The sequence below is a fragment of the Calonectris borealis genome, chromosome 26 (assembly GCF_964195595.1).
Source record: "Calonectris borealis chromosome 26, bCalBor7.hap1.2, whole genome shotgun sequence".
Taxonomy (NCBI): domain Eukaryota; kingdom Metazoa; phylum Chordata; class Aves; order Procellariiformes; family Procellariidae; genus Calonectris; species Calonectris borealis.
The window spans coordinates 62069-80511 of NC_134337.1; the positions used below are offsets into that span (position 1 = coordinate 62069).

Sequence of the window (18443 nt, forward strand, 5' to 3'; positions counted from 1 at the left end):
CTGTGACCCCCTTTGGGGGGGGGGGGAGAGGGGGGGGACACGGACCCCCATGACCCCCCATTCCCCACTCACCTGCTCCTCCACGGCATCATCACCCCCGTGGTGATGCTGGGGTGCCCCAAATGACATCATCACCCCTCCAGGCCCCCCAACCCCCCCTTTTTATTCACCCCCCCAAAAAGACACAAAACGAGGGAAACGGCCCCAACCGGCAGCTCGTTACTTTAATAATACCATTTACGTATGTACGCACGCACCCCCGCCAAAAAGGGGGGCTCTGCTAGAAAGATAAAGGAGGGGCGGCCCCCCCAAACGCTTGCAGCCCCCCCCAGCCCCCGTCCCGCAGGCTGCCCGCCGGCCCCTTACCCTCAGCACGCCTAACGACCGGCAGGCAAACCTGGGCTGGGGGTCTCTCCTGAGCACCACGGGACGCTCACAGCGAGGCATCTGAAAAACAAAAATCCCAACTGGCATTTCAGCACGTTAAAAAAACAGCACCGAAGGCAACAGAGGAATTCGGTCAGGATAAGGGAGAGGGTAGCAGTCGAGCTAAAGGAGGGTGCCAGGCAAACGGGTCAGCTCGAAATACAACACGGCCTTTAAAAGCTCGAGCGATTCGAACGCTTAAAATCCACGTGAGGACTAATCGACGCGATTCTGAACACGTCCTTAGCAGAGAAGTAAACGCTCTCGCTGGTGTCGGAAAACGCCTCGTCCCTTCCTTACAGCACCGCTGCCGGGAGATAACCCCGTGAGGCTGCAGGACAAGGGCGCGCCGTAATCAGCATCTACGCTCACGGATCCGCCGCCACAGCTCCAGCCCTTGCGCTGCTGCTGCTGCTGCTGCGCATCTCGCTCGCTTGGCCGATAAAGCTGGAAGTGAAGTGTAAAACTTGGAAGAGTAAAATGAAAAAGAAAGAACAAATCTCAGCAATTCATTTTATGCTAAAAAGGCGTGCGCACACTTACATACGTACAATGAGAAGACTCATACTATAAAAATATTTGATTTTCCTTTTGCGTTAATTGAAATTGCGTAGCTGTGAATTCATACCGTTAAATTATCTACCCCCAAGCTACACAGCTATCGTTTGACCAGGGGTTTTGCGTGTGTGACATGACTAGGAGGGACGCCTGGCCAGCTGCGCCGAGACTGATGCTACCAAACTGCCGGGGAAACGTGCCGTCGAAAGCGAGACAGAAATAAAGTACTTCAGAGCACTCTGCCAAAAGATTGGGGAAAAAACCCGTAACGTTCAGCTGCCTCTCTTTTTAAACGTTTAGAGCAACTACCCAACTGCTTAAGTACACCTAATAAATTATACGCTACAGCTATTTGGCAGTTGCAGTTTAAACAATGCAAGTCAGTTTGGAAATTAGACAATTTTAACTTTCTTTTTAAAATTTCATTTATGATAGAAAAATCAGTGAGATAAGAGATCTCCCATATGGTTTTACTTTTTTTTTGGGGGGGGGGGGGCAGGCAGTGGGGAATATCAAATCCCCGGTGCTGCAATACATAAGGCTACCAAAAAGGACTGGCAGGTTTGCTAATGCTGTTGGCTGTACCCAAGCGTGCAGAGGAACGCGTCTTTACGATCTCTCAACCGTTACACCCGAGAACCAAAGATCAGCCATACGTCGACTATTGGAAGATGTGCTGCGCTTGGGTCCTTGCAAGGAAATCGACTTACCCCTTTTTTTTTTCCAGAGAGAGCAAAAAGTCTCGTTGCGGATGACTTCTACTGCCAAGCACGTCATCGCTGAAGATCCATTCTGATGGGAAGTTCGTAAAAGGCAACTCCTTTGAATGAGAAAGATTTCCATTCTGGAAAATCTCTTTCCAACCAAAGTCAAAATTACGCGCTGCAGGTTAAGGAAAAAGGACGCGATAGTAGCAGTAACTCACCAAAAACACATCAGGACTCTCTGTCGCTAGTTACGAGGCTGCTACCGCTTCTCGGGAAAGCCTGGAAAACACACCGAAGCGACACCGATTTGTCCCGTGTTGTCCACGCCTCTTCTTTGACCTTGATTGCTTTTAGCACAGATGCTAGTATCTCAGTAAGGTTTTCGAGTGCTCCTGTAAGGTATTTTAAACACTGACTGAAAAAGCATAAAGCTTTTATCATGAAAACAAAGCCTGTTTCTCCCGAACATCCGAACTCTTACAAACGGTTCCTTTCCTCTTCTAGTCCAACATTATTTTCACAGCACCCTTTAATAGCAAGCACACAGAAACAGAAGACTCTGCTTTCAGGAAGAGAAAATAGACGAAGGAAAACAAGCCTTGAATAGGTGTACCACGCTCCAGAACAGACCTTTATTTTTAGTATTTGTGTTAAAATATTTCATGTTAAAAAATCAGATAGAAGGAGAGCTGCCACATTCTTCGTGTTAACTGTAAAGTCCACACTACAAGCACCTTAGGAAAAATGCAGACACATATCACAGGCATACCTTGTACTTGCAGACCACTATGGATCCTTTCCATCTGTCTCGTACTTTCACGGCAGTTGACATTCTGCTGAGAGGAAAGGAAAAAAAAAAAAAAACAAACACAAAAACACGTTTAGCACAAAGCTTCCTTTTCTGTGAAGACTACAACTGAGTGGAGAAGAAAGTATTTGGCATCATCTGTGGTGCAGTTGTTGAGACAGGCCACTAGAGCTTCTGCATGTTTTAGACAACCGTGCCTTTTTTTTTGGCTCATCGGCAGCTTTAGTTTCGCTAGAACTCACTTGCCTAGAGACGCGCAGGTGACAGGCACAGACACCTACGTACGTTTTCTCAAGCCTAAGTAGAGCCGCGATTTCCTCACCCTATACGTCCCAAGTTGAGTATTTTTGTTAAAGAGTACGGCGACCCGTCTGTCCTCGCAAACTCGCTGCAAAAGAGGAATCCTTTTTTCCAGGCCGTTTCTCCAAACAGTCGAGATCTTTGAAAACTGCAGTTGTGCCACCAAACCTGCTCAGGGTCCCTCCCAACCTTCGACCATCATTAGATTTAACAGGCACACGCTCTATTCCGTCTTCCAACAGCAAAAATACATAACGCCCCCAGACCCCTAGCGCAACCCTACGGACGTCCACACACACCTCGCTGTTTTGATGAGGAGCCACTGAGCACCCCTGCGAGCACAGCAGGATCATGCGCAAGACCAGTGTCCTGGTTTCGGCTGGGATAGAGTTAATTCTCTTCCTGGTAACTGGTATAGCGCTGTGTTTTAGATTTAGGACGAGAAAAACGTGGATAACACGCTGATGTTTTAGTTGTGGCTAAGTAGCGCTTACGCCAGTCGGGGACTTTTCAGCTTCTCATGCCCTGCCAGCGAGAAGCTGGGAGGGACCTTAGCCAGGACAGATGACCCAAACCGGCCAAAGGGACAGTCCATACCATATGACGTCGCGCTCAGTACATAAGCTGGGGGAGTTGGCCGGGCGGCGGCGACTGCCGCTCGGGGACCGGCTGGGCATCAGTCGGCGGGCGGTGAGCAATCGCATTGTGCGTCGCTTATTTTGTATATTCTTTTATCGTTATGATTGTTTCCCCTTCCTGTTCTGTCCCATTAAACTGTCTTTACCTCACCCCACGAACTTCACTTTTTTTTCCGATTCTCTCCCCCACCCCACTTTGGGGGCAGGGGGAGCGAGCGAGCAGCTGCGTGGTGTTTAGCTGCCTGCCGGGTTAAACCACAACAACCAGCTTCACCTACTCCGATTTCAGCGAATGCAGCTTCTGAAGCTTTAAACTGAAAACCGTATCTTGACACTTTGCCGCGGCAGAAACGATCCGTGACTAGAACTCTACAAAAACGCAGTAACGCAAATTGCAAACCCACAGCAGCGACAGCTTCAGAAATATTTCTACCGGGAACAAGGGAGAAAAAAAATACAGTTTCATCTCACGCCCAGGAAAGCAGCAGGCAGAGAAAAGGGTCGGCATTCGTAGCCCTTACAGAACGCAGGCATTCTCCTTCCATTCCTAAACCCGCCTCTTAGGTCGAAATATCACAACACTACTACGGCAATATCGAGAGCAGGGAACAACAGCCCTGCCGCTGGATGTGCTACTGACTGATGCTATTTACGTAGCAGGACACCTAGACAGAGGGGCACGTTTTTCCACACACAACCCTGAACTTCCTGAAAATTTATGCTTACCAAAACGAGCCATTTGGAACACATTGCCAAACAATGTTTGGCAATAAAACTTTGATGTGTTTGACACACACAAATTTGTGGTAACTCGCTACTTGCTTCCTGCTGTTGTTGTTCTTCCTTCAGAAATTCTACTTGTAGCCAAGTTATTCGCTACCGGTTCAAGCATTTACCTTCCAGGAATTACCAGCACATTTACACAGGCGAGGAACTAAATCGCTCTTCTAAAACTACCCGAGTGAAAATTACAGCCACGAAAGAGGAGTGACAGAGAAGAAAAAGAGAGGTCAGGCAGCAAGAGAGCTCTGCAGGCTGCCACCTGTCAACTTCGCGCTCTTTTTAAAAAAAAAAAACAAACCACAAACCAAAAAATAACACAAACACAAAAAGCCCACAAAAACCAACAACAAAACAAAACCTTGACCTTGTACGTTTTTTTTCTTTTGGAGCTCGTCCCTGTCTCAGCTGATCGTCTCATCAGAGCACGAAGTGCAGATGATCCGTATCCCGATGACATCTGCACGTGATGAACACGTGTTCAGAAATAGTCCAGATCTGTAAGACTGGTGTCATTTGTGTGGTTTTAATAATCATAACTCCGTTTTATTGACCGATGCATTTGCGAGGAAACTAAGTAACTTTTAAACGTAGCCTCTCCTTGGGGAGAAAAATGCGTTAGGAGTGAAAAAAATGATGATTCAGAGCTCCCAACCATGACGGAGCAGCGGGGAAATTAACAAAAGTGAAGGCCAACAGCAGCAACATGAAGCGACATTCGGCTTTAATTCTGATCACGTACTTAAGCGGCTCGCCAAGTCTATACCTCGATCCTATGAATGACTAGCCCTTTTTTGGAAGGACCAACTTTTTCCCTTGGAAGTCCTAGACTGAAGACTCCACTGAACAGAACGTGGATTGAGCCACAGGACAACGTGCCATCAACACTCTAATGAAAAAAAAATCAAGTAAAAATCAAGTTTAAATATCAGTTTCCATCGTGTCTCATTCATTACGTTTCTAGTGGTACCTGGGTGCTCAAAAATTAACTACCCTGACACCACGTAGTACTACAAATTGAGTTATGCCTATAAAAATAGAAGGCTATTTCCAACCTGCCCATAAAATCAGTATGAACAAACAGAAGAGAAACACTTGAACTTAAAGAAGGACACAGGCAGCTCTTAATTTTTCATAGATGAAAGCTCATTCTTTTCCCTGAAAGGAAAACACTCGTAACTACCCAGGGTTAGTTACGCTAACGAGGGTACGTAGGCACGCTCTGTTCACGGCAATTGTTCATCAGCTTTTCTGCACCATCAGCAAATTTGCCTTTTCCCTGGGTTTGACATGGAGCATCTGCAGCGTCCTTGAACGCGCCAATGTTTCTCCCGGCTCCCCCGGCCCCACACGTGCCATTACCTGAGCAGCAAGCGGCGTCAACCACGCAGGATTTTCTTCACGTGACGCAGAAGGTGACGCTGGGAAAAGAGGAGGCACAAAATGAACCTGTTTGTCACACCCAGCCAACGGTGAAAACCCAGGGAAGGATTCTTCCGTGCGGGGCCGGGCTGTGCACCCTGGGAGCTCCAGCCGGCCGGTTTCGCTCCCCTTTGCCGGGTACCGGGGAGACACCGCCGCCTCGTGCTGCCGCCTGCCCCCCGGGGGACCTCGCTTCAGCCCTCGGGAACGGGTCCGGGAGAGACCCTCCACGCAAAGAGAGCGGATCCACGCGTGGCGTGGATTTAATCCCTGAGGGAAGAGGCCGGGCTCCCCGCTGGCAGAAGGACAACTCGCCTCCCTGCCGCTCGGAGCGCCTTGCTGGGGACAGCCCTGCCTGCGCCTGGCTGCTCTTCAGCCGTGCTGGGAGTGCAGTCTGGCCGACGGATGCTCCGGCAAACAGACACTGCAGCGAATCGCAGCTCCTGCTCGTTACAGCTGCTGGTAATTTTGCCTCTGGCTAAGGCATGCCCCAGACAGCGGACACCCTGTCTCGTTCCAGCTCCTGCTTGCGACGGTTCTGGCTAATTGAAGCTCCAGCTCTGCACCGTTGATTTCAGCTCCTTCTCCTTACAAGCTCCAGCTATTTGCAACAGCCTGGGCTTTTGACAAGGTCGTAAACCAATCGCTGTCAAAACTTGACCATTAGGATAAAATATCATAGTTGTACATTGTATAAATACCAATTAGTTTGTACGACTAATTAGTTAATAACTATTCGAAGCAGTCGACAAGCAAGAGCTGGACTCGAAGAGGGCGTGCGGGGTCTGAAAAGCAGAGACCACCTCTTCCCCCCAGAGACCACCGCAGACGTTGAGTTGGGCCTGGTGCATGCCGGCCTCCCGCACTTCGAGGTCCAGCAGGACCAGACCCCCACCCCCGGGGAGGGTCCACGCACCCTGCCCACCCCCTGCTTTCCCCTGCAGCCCCAATGCCCTCCCACCCCCCCGCACAAACGGCCAAACCGGCTTTTGCTTTGGGCCCCCAAACCAGCTCACTTGGTGCCCATTTCTGAGCCCAAAAACCCAGCTGCTGCACCTGTTCTCAAGGCCCAAAGATGCCCCGGGGGAGGGCAAGCGCTTGTGTGATGCTTCGGGCAGAAACAGGGCTGAAAGGTCCGATCCCGGTGCCGGGGGAGCAGAGGCGAGCTGGCTGGGACCAGCTTTTGCTCCTGGAACAACCCCAAGTCCCTGCTCCGAGGTCTTCCCCTTGGGGCCCTGGGGTGGACCTGTCCCTCCCCTTCAAATGCTCCAGCAGTTTCGGGGGCAGAAGGCCGTTTCTAAGCCCTCTCTCCAGCAGCTCCTCCCTCGACTCGGCCCGTGAAGCCCCCAGGCTCGAGCACCTCGCTGGGGCGGGCGGCCTCCATTGCCTACAGGCTGCCCGTCTGCCTGCAGGGAGGGCTGGGGGGTCCCCGGCCCCACGGGGCGACAGTGGGAACTCGCAGGGAGGGTCTGTTTGCACACAGCGCCCCCCCCCGCCCCCCCGCCCCGGCCCCACTGCGCGGCCCCCCTAGGGCACACAGCCCTCCCCCCCCGCCCCTCCCCCGCCTGGAGCCCCCAGCCCCCGTCCCCGGAGCCTGCAGGACCGCCGCCCCCCGCCACAGCCCCACTCCTCGGCTCCCCGGGCCCGCGGCCCCTCACACTCACGCTGCGCCGCCGCCTGGGTGCAGAGCCCGCCGCGCGCCCCGTTGAAATACCGTCCGCAGCCAATCAGCGCGCGGCTCCACCGCACCGCCCGCGCGGGGCACGCCGGGAGTTGTAGTCCCCGCCCCGGGACCGCGCATGCGCACGGCGCCTCGTGCAGCCCGGCTGGCTGCACATCGACACCCGTACAATGGAGGTGATCGTGCACGGACCCTGGTGCAACCCTTGTGCCCCCCCATGCTCGCAGCCCCTCCCCGGTGTTTGCAAGTGCCTCCCAGCCCCAGGACCCCCGGTGCTCACAGCACCCGACCACACCATTTTCCAGCCCCGTGGGAGCCCCAAGCCCCACTCTCAAGCCCCGCCAGGACCCACAGCCCCACTCCCCAGCGCCGCCGCCTGGGTGCAGAGCCCGCCGCGCGCCCCGTTGAAATATCCTCCGCAGCCAATCAGCGCGCGGCTCCTCCGGGCCGCCCGCGGGGGGCACGCCGGGAGTTGTAGTCCCCGCCCCGGAAGTGCGCATGCGCACGGCGCCTCGTGCAGTGCGGGTGCCTGCGCAGGGACCCCCCTGCAACGGTGGTGATTGTGCAGGGACCTTTGCGCAACGGGGGGTCGGTGTGTGGAGACCCCCATGCAATGGGGGGGGCAGTGCAGGAAGACCCTTATGCAATTGGTTGGTGTGCAGGGGACCCTCGTGCAATGGCGGGCAGGTGCACGGGGACCCTTGTGCGATGGTGGCGATTGTGCAGGACCCTCGTGTGACAGTGGTGGTTAGTTTTCTCGGCAGTACCCTTGGGTTCGGGAGCAAAACAGCCGGTGCCTGAAACCACTGGGGTGTTTTGACTGCTGCTGAGCAGCCTCGAGGCCGCCTCCGGTTCCCACATGGCTCCCATGGTGTGCGTGGACCCTCCTGCAACGGGTGCAGGTGTGCAAGGAGGGTGATCCGGGGTAGGGGTCCCTCTCTGGAGGCACCCAGCTCGAGCTGGCACCTAAGAACTAATCAAGGAGTAATGAGGAACCTTCTCTTGCACCTGACGTTAACCAGCAGGATCCCAGGGTCAGATCCTGTTACGGTGATTGGACCCTGGGGAGGTGGCAGAGGGTGCCCTGGACAGGTTGGGGGGGTTCCCTGGGGAGGAGGGGAGCCCCCACCCCCCTGACTGTGGGCACTCCCCCCAAGGAGCAGAGCATGGTGCAAGACTTTAGGGGGGATGAGGGCCAGCAGGACCCCGAGATGGCGGTGCCGGCTCTTCCCAGTGTCTCCCCAGGCACCTGCCGTGCTGGGGAGGGGGGGTGTCTCAGGCCTAGGGGTGACCATGGCGATGGGGGGGGGGCCTCAGGATGGGGCAGGGGGGCAATCCTGGGGTCCGGGAGGGACCCTGGGAGTGGGGTAGGTAGGGGGACATTGGGGGACAGAGGTGTTTCTCGGGAGATTGAGGACACCATGTGGGGGGTTGAGACTGGGAGGGATGACCCTGGGGAGGTGGGGGGCACGGCAGGGAGAAGGGATCCCACCCCCCACACCTGCAGCCACCCCCAGGGGCAGCTGGGACCCCGACCCACTGGGGGACCAGGATGGGAATGATGGGGACTCACTCATGGATACTGCACAGGTAATAAAATAGTTCATGCTGCACGCTGTTGTAGGGTCTCTGGGGTGCCCTGGGCCCTGGGCGCCGAGTCCCCACGACAGCCAGCCCTTCCCGGGGGTCCCCAGGCTGCCGGGCTCCTCTGGCCCCAGCCGGCGGGAGCTGTGTCCTCCCAGCCGCTGGCCACGCAATGGCAGCACCGACCCACGGCCACGCGGAGACAGGGCTGGGGACAGGGCCGGGGTTGCCTGCGCTCCACCTGGGTCTGCAGGGCTCGGGCAGGGGGGACCCGGCATCCTGCAGCTCCGCTCCCACCCTGGGGACCCCAAACACCCCCGGGGGTGCGTCGCTGTCCCTGTCGCTGGTGGCAACCGGCATGGGGGGAAGGTGACAGTGAGGGTCCCCGCCAGTGGCCCGGAGCTCGTCACCACTGGGGGGACAGGGGACAAGCAGGGCCAGCACCAAGGAGCGACGGCAGCACAGCCCACTCTCTGGGGGTCCCCGCCCCCTGTCCCCAGGGGTCCCCTCCGTCCCCGTGTTTTATTGGGGGAACACAGAGCCCAACGACCAGCCGCAGGGACAGGGGACGGGGAGCTGCCCCAGGGATGGGGACAGCACTGGGACACGCCGACACTCTTGGGGGTGCTGGCATGCGGGGGGGGGGGCACCCTAATCGTTGCCGCCCGGGATGACGAATGCACCGGGATGAGGGAGGCACCGGGATGGGGACGGCGCATGGAGGGGCCACAGCCGGCGCGCGAGCGCCGGGCTGCAGGACCACGCTTCGGCTTCGGGGCGGCAGCAGCGAAGGCGGCGGCGCTGCTGCGCACCTGAGCGGTGCCGGCGCTGCAGTACCGCGATTCGGCCACGGGGCGGCAGCAGCAGCGAGCAGCCGCCGGGCGGCTCGTGCCCGGGGGCGGCACCAGCGGTGCAGTTCCGCGCTTTGGGCGCCCAGCGCCCGCCGGCATCGCGCACGTGGGGCGGCAGCGGCGTTTCCTTACCGGGACGAACCAACGAACGCGGCGGCATCACCCCGCAGGCACCACAATACGGCATTGCCGTTACCGGCGGACGGCAGCGCGGAGAAAGGGGGCGCCACCGCGCATGCGCGGCTCCAGGGCTGCAGTACCGAATTCTGGTCGCTCGGTGGCAGCAGCGAGCCAAGAAAAGCGCGCCTCCGCGCATGCGCGGCTCCCGAGCTGCAGTACCGAATTCTGGTCGCTCGGTGGCAGCAGCGAGCAAAGAAAAAGCGCGCCACCGCGCATGGGCGGCTCAAGGGCTGCAGTACCCAATTCTGGTCGCTCGGTGGCAGCAGCGAGCCAAGAAAAGCGCGCCACTGCGCATGCGCGGCTCAAGAGCTGCAGTACCCCATTCCGGCCGCCGGGTGCCACCGTCGCCTCACCGGCCCTTTCCCCTTCTCTCCGCCCAGTTCGTACCATCGAAAGACCGTAACTGCCTACTGGCGGTACTGGGCTTAGATTTCCCTGCCCTTTTCCCACTCGCGGCCCGGGCACTAATCTTCATCGCCTCTGTACCAAAAAGCACCCGGTGGCTCCAGCATTTCAGTCCTTTCCCTTTGGCCGCTTTACAAGGCCCGTGGTTGTTTCTGCCCGTGCCCCCCAGCCCATTACCCAGGGAGGAGAAGCAGCGCGGGGAACCTGTGGAACAGGTTTCTTTCTAACCCGGAGGAAGCCCCAGGGATCGCTGTCTCGGTCTGCAGGTGGCATCGGGCTTGTGGGAGTGACAGCAGCGACTCAACGGATGCTGGAGAGAGATTTAAAAAAAATAAGGCCACACGGGTGACACCCTGAGAGCAGAGGAGGGGCAGCTATGTCCATCAGGAAACCGCGCTTCTGAGCAGACCCGGTGCCAGTGGCTGACCTGCAAACGAGCGATACGCTGGTGGTCCTGGGCCTTTGTTGCGGTGTTTGCACCTTTCCTCGCCTCTGTGCTATCAGCACTTTGCTCTCCTCATCCTGCACACACGCAGGGCTTGCCACTTGGAGGAGAGACACTGCACGACGTCACTTACCACCCTGCCCTCCAGCGTGCAAAGGAATTAGAAATGAAGCAGGGAAAGCCAAGAGGCCTGCTGGTGTATTAGGCGTCCTCAGCAGTTGACCGTAGAGCCCGGCAGGTTCCATCCTTGCTCTGTACAGGGCGCGTAGCTCTGCCCTCCTTGCCGCTCCTGCCAGCAAGCGTCACAGTTGCACTTTGCTGCCTGCAACACGCAGCACTTAGTGGGCTGGAGGGGCTGTTCTGCCAACGTGACAGGTGAGCAGCTCGGTTCCTTTAGCTGCCTAATTTGCCTCCTTGAAACAATCACTTCAACACTTGGTTTCTTTATTTTAGACCCCTCTGCATATCTCCTGGCCCGCGAGCCATTTTCAGCTAGCAACACAGCTAAGTACGGTGCTGGTAGAAACCCAGCTGCCACCTCGCTCCGATGTCAAAAGGCTTTTGTAGCTTGAACCCCCGATTGTTTTGCCATCGAGACTGCAAGGCGAGGAATACGCCTCTACTTGAACAAGCAAGACCCCTGCCAAATAGCTGAGCTGTGCACAGTGATAGGTGGCTGCCTGTGACCGACACCTTTTTCTGCTAAAACCAGAGCACGCTTCCCTTGTGAAGAGCCATCGGCAGTACAGAACGGACCTGAGCTCTCCTTGCACCGGCTCCCCAGAGAACGGCGTCTTACTTCGACTGAAGCGTGCAGCAGCCTGTCGTCATCCCAGCCCCTCGCCCTCGAGCAAGCGGCTGCCTGTAGCAGCGGCAGAACCGCTGCTGCGCAGAGGGGAAAGGAATGGCTTGGCGCCAAGCTCTGCGGGCTGCCTGCGTCCCGTGCAGAGCCGACGCTAACAGCGTCGGGGCGAAGCTAACAGCCTGAGAAGGAGTCACAGGGTGCTGCAGCTCCTGCCACAACCATCCTTCCCAGACTGCTGATGGAGCACAAGGCACTTGAAAGCAGCAGGAAAGAACAAGGAGGGCCTCGTAAGATGGCAGGAATAACACGGAGAGCCTAAAGCGTTTAGCCAGGCAGGGCTTGCAACTCACCTTGTGCCGTGGTTGAATCCCAGCTGGCAACTCAGCACCACACAACCGCTCACTCGCTGCCCCCCTCAGTGGGAGGGGGGAGAGAATTGGAAGGGCAAAAGTGAAAAAACTCCACTTGTAAGGAAAAGGGGGGAAAACAAAAACCCCAAACAACAGAGAGAAAAACCCCAGACAGACAAGCGGTACAAATGAAAACAACGGCTCGCCGCCAACCGACCGATGCCCAGCCAGCCGCAGCCCAGCAGCGGCCCCCCCGCCAACCTCCCCCGACTTGCGGAAAACAGACTCCACAATCTGTGAGATTGTAAAGTAGGTATGTTTATTCAGCGCTGGGCGGCACGGGGGGTAACCCCACCAAAGTCGTGCGCGCCTCAACACGGTACTTGCCAGAAATATATACAGCGAAATGTTGCATATAGATAATACGCCTATACATATGCATGACCTATCCCCGCTTTGTATTAAAATAAGCTTCAAGACGTTATTTCCATGAGCCCCTCCTATCTACGCTTGCGCATTGCCTCCTGGTGGTGGTCGTCGGGGGTCGTGGGGATGAAGGTTAGTGGTTCCTCTTCGTCACCGCTAATAACCCCCGTCTTTGCGCAGACTCAGTTGTTCCTTGGCCTTTACCCAAATCACAGGGTTGGTTTCAACTGGCTTCGAACAAACTCCTGGCTCTTATCAGGAACTGTTGTTGCGATTCGTCCGCTGAGCCTTACAAAAATGTTGCAACTAATGTACTAAGTCATTTCGCCCATAGTTTCAATTCTTTAATCACTCATCCCTTCTCGTTCACCCTTTCATTCCCCCCTTTTCTGAAGAGTTAGTAAATTCTTTTACTATGTTCGGTTTAACATAATGTTTCTTTATCTAGTGTCTTTTCAAAATATTTATTGGACTCAAGTCTACGTCGTAGTTGATTTTTCTTCCATTCACTGTAAGAGTCTCCTGTGTTTTTGAAACACCACAGACTACATCGAACTGTAATACAGAGAGCTATAAACATAACAATAATAATTATTATTATAATAAACAGTTGTCTAAGCCATGTTAAATTCGGTAACCAAGAGGTAAGTTTCTCCCATAGTTCCTGAAGGCCCCAAGATGTATCATCTCTAGTTACTTCATGGAAAAGTTTAGCTTGCTTCCAAATTTGAGATAGGTCCTTTTCCACTTGTCGCTCAGCTCACGATTAATATATGTACAACATCGCTCTCCTATAACCGTACACAACCCTCCTTGCTGAGCGAACAACATATCCAAACCCAACCTATTTTGGAGAGCTACCTTACTCAGGGAGGAAACCTCTTCCTGGCGGGCTTTGATAGCTTCAGCGGTGCTATTACTTAAAATTTCTAGAGCGGCCGATATATTTACTAAAGCCTTCTCTAATTCACTTACTCCTAACCAGGGGAGAAACCACCTAGCAAAACTATGGAATCCAGTATTTCTTTCTATTAATGGATTAGCATTCCGTTTTCCTCTAAATTGTTTCATATAGGTTCGTAACAGTCCATTTGATCCCACCCAATCTGTAAGGTTTCGTTTAGTTTCAATATCTGGTATTATAGTTCCCATAGCACATTTACCTGCCCATCCCAGAGGCAATACTTTATATCCCTTGGATCCACAAATCCAGTACCGCCCTCATCCAACTGGGGTGGGCCAGCCTTTGGGAGTAGTATTACTTCTTCGTCTAGTTTGTTTGCTAGCCCACATATTTGCACTTCCATAACTAATATACGAGGTGCAATTGGGATAATCTCCTATTTCGAATTTCAAATTTTCGCACCCTTTACTCGTGCGATTACGAGTTTCGTAATAGTTTCGTTTAGTTTCAATATCTGGTATTATAGTTCCCATAGCACATTTACCTGCCCATCCCAGAGGCAATACTTTATATCCCTTGGATCCACAAATCCAGTACCGCCCTCGTCCAACTGGGGTGGGCCAGCCTTTGGGAGTAGTATTACTTCTTCGTCTAGTTTGTTTGCTAGCCCACATATTTGCACTTCCATAACTAATATACGAGGTGCAATTGGGATAATCTCCTATTTCAAATTTTCGCACCCTTTACTCGTGCGATTACCCCTATATTGCTCTCCATTCCTGTAATATTCTCTATTCGGCACCTCTGAACACAAGGCACTCCTTGGGTACGGTTCCACAAGGAGCTTAAATCAATCATCCAGTTTAGACTCTCTTGTCCAACATCTATGTATTCTTTAAGGGACATGTTCTGAAACGCCTTGGTTATTCTAGAATCATTTGAGAAAATTGTGGCAATTACGGGATGACCACTACCTAGACTCTTTGGCAGGTGTGAACACATCCAGCAATTAGTCCAATTCATAACTCCAGCGATTTTATTATGGAGCTGTAAAAAGGTATTACTTTCCCACGTATAAACTGTTCTTGCCCATAGTCCTATTATACCTACGATGAATACCCATGAATACCCATTTTTCGTTGAAAGCGTAATTTTAGGGGCCCAGCTGGCGTTGATTTCCATAGTGACCGAGGGGCCTTTTTCACTCTGGTATGATGGATCCAGGCGCTCTGTTCTTCAATCTTGATTGCCGTGAAGGAGGTAAGGAGTACCTGGAATGGTCCTTCCCACTGTGGCTCCAAAGTCTTTTCTGTAAGAGACTTTATATACACATAGTCCCCAGGTTGTATGTTATGTACAGGCCCATCCAAACCCCTACTTCGAGTCCCAACCACATGCTTCTCAATTTTACTGAGTTGTTTGCCTAATGCCACCATATAGGAGGTCATGATTTCATCCCCAACTTGTGTAGACATCCCTTTCTGTATTCTACAGGGTCGTCCATACAAGATTTCAAAAGGGCTCAGTCCTTCTCTTGCTCTTGGCCTAGTTCGTATGCGCAAAAGAGCCAAAGGAAGAGACTGAGGCCAGGCCAAGTTAGTTTCCTGTCCCAATTTCACGATCTGCTGTTTGATTAAGTGGTTCATTTTTTCTACTTGGCCACTTGACTGAGGGCGATATGGGGTATGAAGCTGCCAATCTATGCCCAAATGGCGGCTAATTTGTTGTACTACTTTTGAGATGAAATGTGGTCCTCTGTCAGAAGATATGGTTGCTGGAACCCCAAAACGTGGTATTATTTCTTGTATTAATGTTCTAGTTACCTCCCGAGCCTTGGCTGTTCTGGTAGGGAATGCCTCTGGCCAACCTGAAAAGGTATCAGTCAACACCAATAAATATCGATACCCCCCTTTTCTTGGGAGTTCTGAAAAGTCGATCTGCCATTGTTGTCCAGGCCCGTTGCCTTTCCCAATTTGGCCCATTTCTGGTTTGGGGGTATTCTTGGGATTAATCTGGAGGCAAAGATCGCACTGTTGAGTTACTTGTCTCACAGTGGTGTATAGATTTCTGGCTACGATCTCTCTAATTAGATGTTTATATAAGGCTTCTGCCCCCCAATGTCTCTTCTTATGTTCCTCCCTTATCAGAGACCATGTTAGATAGGAGGGAATGATTAGTTTCCCTTGTGGGGTGAGAGCCCACCCCTCTTTATTATATGTCCCTTCTAAATCTGTAATAAGCTTTTGATCTTCTTTTGTATATTCTGGCTTACCTTCTAGGGAGATTCGCCTGTCAGGGACTAAAGCTCCTTCTGTTTTCACCTTTGCTTTGGCTGCCTGTTTTGCCTCTCTGTCCGCCAGCTCATTTCCTCTTTCCAACTCCGAATTCACCTTCTGGTGCGCTTTAATGTGCATGATCGCCACTTTCTCAGGGAGTTGGACTGCCTCCAACAGTTTCAGGATCTCCTCTGCATGTTTGATGTTCTTACCCTGTGTGTTCAGTAATGCTCTCTCCTTCCAGATTGCTCCATGCGCATGTACAACTCCAAAGGCATACTTCGAGTCTGTATAGATATTCGCAGCTTTGCCTCGGGCCAATTCCAAGGCGCGAGTTAGAGCAATTATTTCTGCCTTCTGTGCAGAGGTATTCATGGGCAAAGGCCTTGACTCTATTACTTCCTGACTGGTGGTAATGGCATATCCGGCATGTCTTTTACCACTTAGGACATAGCTGCTTCCATCCGTGAACCAATTTTCCGTGTTTTCCATAGGACTGTCTCTCAGGTCCGAACGGCTCGAATATGTTGCTTCTATGGTTTCCAGACAGTCATGATGCACTGGTTCTCCTGTGTTTTTACTGAGGAAAGAGGCTGGATTGACAATGTTAGTGACTACAATCTCCACATCATCTTGTTCTACCATTATAGCCTGGTATTTCAAGAATCTTTGTGGGGAAAGCCAGTGTCCACCTTTCGCTTCTAGTACTGCAGATACTGTATGGGACACCAACACAGTCATTTTCTGGCCCAGGGTGAATTTTCGGGCTTCCTGGATGTTTAGTACTACGGCCGCGATCGCTCGCAAGCATCCAGGCCAACCCTTTGCAGTTGCATCCAATTGTTTGGAAAGGTAAGCAACTGCTCGTCGATATGGGCCCAGATCTTGAGCTAATATGCCTAGGGCAATCCCCTGCTTCTCGTGGGAAAAAAGGAAAAATGGCTTACTTGCATCTGGGAGTCCCAAGGCTGGGGCCGACATCAGGGCCTTTTTTAGCAGCTCAAAGGCCCGTATGGTCTCTTCGTTCCATTTAAGGGGTTTCTGCTCAGTGGTCGTTACCAGGGGTTTAACAAGCAGTCCATAGTTGTAGATCCACAGTCGGCACCACCCAGTCATCCCCAGGAAAGTTCGTAACTCCTTCACCGTTTGCGGTCTCGGAGTTTGGCATATTATTTCTTTTCGGGCCTGTCCCAAAGTCCTTTGTCCAGCACTGATTTCATAGCCCAAATAAATCACCTTGCGCTGTATTACTTGGGCTTTCTTCTTAGACACCCGGTACCCTTGGAGCCCCAAGAAATTTAATAGACTCACCGTCCAGGTGATACAATCATTCTCTGTTTCGGTGGCAATCAGGATACCATCCACGTATTGTAGCAGTTTTCCCTTTTCAGACGGGATTTCCCATGATTCCAAGTCCTTTGCAAGCTGATTGCCAAAAATCGTAGGGCTATTTTTAAATCCTTGTGGCAACACCGTCCAGGTGAGTTGAGTCTTGCGACCGGTTTTGGGGTTTTCCCATTCGAATGCAAATATTTTCTGGCTGGCTTTATGGAGAGGGAGGCAAAAGAAGGCATCCTTCAGGTCTAAAACAGTAAACCAAGTTAGCTCAGGCGTTAATACAGTTAACAGAGTATACGGATTAGCCGCTACGGGGTAGAGATCCTCAGTTATCTTATTTATAGCCCGTAGGTCCTGGACCACCCGATATGACCCGTCGGGTTTACGGACAGGTAGTATGGGAGTGTTAAAGTCGGATTCGCATTCCTTTAATAATCCCAGTTGCAAAAATTTTTCTATTATTGGCTGAATTCCCTCCCTGTCCTCCTTCCTTAGGGGATATTGTTTGATTCTTACCGGCTGTCGTCCGTCTTTGAGCTTAACCTCAACAGGTGAAGCATTCTTTGCTTTCCCGGGCACATCGGTGGCCCATACCCCGGGATATACCTGGTTCATGATTTCTTCGCTGATTTTTCCTTCTGTAGGAACACTAGTTAGGGATAAACTCATTATTTGGATATACTGCTGGTCATTTACCTCCAGAGTAATTTCTCCCTTTTCAAATTTAATTATTGCACCCAATTGTTCCAATAAATCCCTCCCCAGAAGTGCTTTTGGGGAGTTAGGCATGTACAGAAATGTGTGGATGCCCCATTGTTTTCCCAGTTTATATCTCAGAGGTTCACAAAAATATGCCTTTTCACTTTGGCCAGTTGCCCCTTTTACCATGATACAGTCACTTCCCAGGGGCATCAAGGCTTGATTCAAAACCGAATACGTTGCCCCCGTGTCAACCAGAAATTCCACTTTCTTTTGCTCCTTCCCTAGCTGCATTATAACCAGTGGATCCGCTAGGGTAGATTCCCCCGGTTCCCATCAGTCCTTTTTCACATGGGCCACTATCCTCCTCTTCTGATTATTCCACTCCTTTTCCTTCCTTCTCCATTTCTCCGGACATTCATTCTTCCAATGACCAATTCTTTTGCAAAATGCACACTGATCTTTGCCTAGCCGCCTAGGTATCCTTTCTTCCTCTTCCCTAACAGCCGCTATTATTCTCCTCTGCCCTTGCCTATAACCCTCCTCTCTATTGCTAAACACTCTCCACGCTTCATCCAACAATACTTCCAAATTCCTGCTTTCTGTAGTGCGTAACTTCTGGAGCTTACGTCTAATGTCCCCGGTGGACTGACCTAGAAACAAAGAAACTAGCTGTTGTATCCCTACTTCAGACCCAGGGTCCAGTGGCGTATTACGGCGCATTGCATCTCTCAATCGATCCAGGAATTCGGATGGGGACTCAGAGGGACCCTGTTTCACTGCATACAAAACTGACCAATTTATAGTTTTGGGGATGGCCCTTTCCATTCCTCTTGAGATCCACTCTTGATAGCCTTGTA

General features: G+C 52.5%; 1 long non-coding RNA gene across 2 annotated transcripts; it reads right to left on the reverse strand.

Moving 5' to 3' along the window:
* Positions 1 to 1617: 1617 nt before the first annotated feature.
* LOC142093181 (uncharacterized) lies at positions 1618 to 7528 on the reverse strand. Of its 2 annotated transcripts, XR_012677325.1 has the most exons (6): positions 7304 to 7528; positions 5580 to 5638; positions 4592 to 5106; positions 2461 to 2527; positions 1910 to 1970; positions 1618 to 1804 (listed from the first exon to the last, which is right to left on the reverse strand). It is a non-coding gene; the product is annotated as an uncharacterized LOC142093181 (long non-coding RNA). The 2 variants fall into 2 exon arrangements; XR_012677324.1 differs by lacking the exons at positions 5580 to 5638; positions 7304 to 7528 and having other exon boundaries at positions 4592 to 5400.
* Positions 7529 to 18443: the final 10915 nt, after the last annotated feature.